Source organism: Neofelis nebulosa, chromosome 10 (genome assembly GCF_028018385.1).
Source record: "Neofelis nebulosa isolate mNeoNeb1 chromosome 10, mNeoNeb1.pri, whole genome shotgun sequence".
Lineage (NCBI taxonomy): Eukaryota > Metazoa > Chordata > Mammalia > Carnivora > Felidae > Neofelis > Neofelis nebulosa.
Genome location: NC_080791.1, coordinates 22,605,949 through 22,609,058, shown reverse-complemented (window position 1 = coordinate 22,609,058; position 3,110 = coordinate 22,605,949). Strand labels below are relative to the sequence as shown.

Below are 3,110 nucleotides of genomic sequence, written 5' to 3'. Positions count from 1 at the left end.
CCTCCCCCGTTCATGCTCTGTCTCTCTCTGTCCCAAAAATAAATAAAAAACGTTGAAAAAAAAAAATTTAAAAAAAAAAAAAAAAAAAAAGACTTTTCTAAATATGTCACTATATCTTCAGGCAAAAATTTCTATTATGAAGTTAAATGAAGTAAATACACAATTAATGTCTTGGTTTGCAAACCACAATTATTGTGTATTCACGCACGCCGCTTCCCAGACAGGTTGGCCCATGCTGATAACAATCAAATAAGGACAATATATGGCAGTATTGCTTTCAATATACAGACACGGCTGTCCTCAATTAGGACAGGGAATGAACTGGTCTGCTTCCTGGATTCTGTGGAGTTACCAACCTCAGCTTCACTCTAAACGGCTTCTGCAAAATCGGGTTATTCACATTGCCTACACAAAACCCAGCCAGCTACAGTCCCCAACGCCACCTACATTTATGTATTTACTTTGTACTGCGTATAATTAAAATTTGTGTTTTCATATTTTATTTCTCGGTTTCTTGGGAAGAGAAAGAAAGCTAAAGAAAAGAGATATCGCAGAGGGTCAGACTGTAAAGTCACATTTCACACAGAACTAAGCCAAATGGCTTTTTAATTTAAAAGATACTATAATCAGGGGCGCCTGGGTGGCGCAGTCGGTTAAGCGTCCGACTTCAGCCAGGTCACGATCTCGCGGTCCGTGAGTTCGAGCCCCGCGTCAGGCTCTGGGCTGATGGCTCGGAGCCTGGAGCCTGTTTCCGATTCTGTGTCTCCCTCTCTCTCTGCCCCTCCCCCGTTCATGCTCTGTCTCTCTCTGTCCAAAAATAAATTAAAAACGTTGAAAAAAAAAAATTAAAAAAAAAAAAAAGATACTATAATCAAAATGCTATATCTATATATAAAAGGAAACAGTCTCCCTTAAATCTATATTATTCCATGATAGATTTCCATAGCTATCAGTATATAGATAGATAGATGATAGATCAATAAATAGAATGACAGATGATAGATAGATAGATAGATAGATGACACATGATAAATAGATGATAGATAGGTAGGTAGATAGATAGATAGATAGATAATAGATAGATGATAGATGACACATGATAAATAGATGACAGGTAGGTAGACAGACAGATAACAGATAGATGATAGATAGATGACACATGATAAATAGATGATAGATAGATAGATAATAGATAGATCGATGATAGATAGATGATATCACATCTATCACCTGCACGAACACATAAATGATAGAGAGGGAGGTAGACAGATAGATAGACAAGGATAATAAAACTATCAGTGTATGTATATGTCTTCCCACAATCTGTTCAGTTATCCATTAAGTATGCTTTTAGAATCAAAATTTGTCATTACCATAGCAGGCTCCACATGGTACTCCATTAGAAATGGCTCTGTGATTTGCACATTTGCTCAGATGACTATTTACAAAGATGTCTATATACGTTAGCAAGAAATAATCCTGATATCGAAAAGAGAATGCTCATTCACACCCCGAGATGGCTGCACGCTCTTCAAATATCTGCACCACGTTTCTCTGTGCCAGCTCTCCCATGACTCCTGACGGCACACCTTCTTCGACTTTCTCCACAGTCGTCTTGCATCTGGGGGATGCATTCTTTCCTTTCTGCAACTTTGGGCAGAATTCCTTCATATTTCTTGGTGTCCTTATTGTCCTTTTATGTGCTGCTCAAAAGGGCTTTTTGTCTTAATGCTTTTCCCAGCACAGAAGACCCAGTTGTCTGTAAAACCAAGGTTAGTGATAGATGCACTCCTCAGTTCAGCGCCTCATCACTGCGTCTGGCTGCTCCGTCATCGTATGTTCCCATTAAGACTATTTTCCCATCTGGCATGGACTTCACAAACCCCATAAATGGGGCCACATCTTTTCCCCACGTGTCAAAATATTGGGTGCCTAATACTTCTTCTATTTTTCCCTCTACCGAGGCAACACTGGCTCCTCTCCTAACATTATCGTAACACCACTCATTAGAACACCCTCTTCCAGGCAGATTTTGGGTCCCACCACATTGGCTGCTCTACTTACCATTTTTAAAGGCAAACTGATTCTCAGGGCAAGCTTTTGACATCTCACAGTTATATCTGGAAGGGTCTGTAGATCATGCAGCCATGACCCATGCTGCCCTTACAAAGAGATTTCCAAAACTTGCATCCATCTGTATTCCAAATACTTGAGAAATAACATAACGTGTGGTAACCATGCTGCGGCCGCTACCACCAACTTTGCATCCTGCCACCCTCATGGCTGGCACTTTTCATCAAATAAGTTCCAGCCTCCTCCCCGCCCGTCTGCCACACGTCCCTTCCTTCAGGTCTCTCAGCGGTCAGTTCCGCCAGGAGACCACTGTCAGCATGGTCTCCTGCTCCTCTGCTTGCTCCGGGCTCGGCCGGCTTCCCCCCCCACTCGGAGGGTGGCCTGGAAGAAGCCCAGCATGACTGATGTTCTGTGGGGGTGCTAATCAGTTATTCGGCACGGTATACAACGCCCCTAAGTTCATTAGAAGGATCTATCAGATATGCTTGCAGGTCCTCTCTGTCGTGCTTGGTGTCCACGTTTAGGTATTTAATCTAGGGGATGGGGGTGGGGGAGAGAGACAGAGAGGTGAAAATAAAATAATAAAAAGAAAAGAAAGGGGAACAGAGGAAAGGAATTAAATATGTAGATGATGTGGGCGCCTGGGTGGCTCAGTCGTTTAAGCATCTGACTCTTGATTTTGGCTCAGGTCTCCATCTCACTGTTCGTGGGTTCGAGCCCCATGTCGGGCTCACTGCTCTCAGCACAGAGTCCCCTTTGGATCCTTTGTCCCTCCTCCTCTCTCTGTCCCTCCGCCACTCATTCTCTCTTAAAAATAAACATTAAAAACATTTTTTAAAAACCCATGTTTAAGCAGCACAGTCAACAATAGCCAAAGTATGGAAAGAGCCCAAATGTCCATCGATGGATGAATGGATAGAGAAGATGTGATATATATACAGTGGAGTATTACTCAGCAATCGAAAAGAATGAAATCTTGCCATTTGCAACTATGTGGATGGAACTGGAAGGTATTATGCTAAACGAAATTAATCAGA

General features: G+C 42.1%; 1 pseudogene; it reads right to left on the bottom strand.

The window, feature by feature from the left end:
• Window positions 1-1,531: 1,531 nt before the first annotated feature.
• Window positions 1,532-2,420, bottom strand: LOC131486541 (protein FAM3C-like; annotated as a pseudogene).
• Window positions 2,421-3,110: the final 690 nt, after the last annotated feature.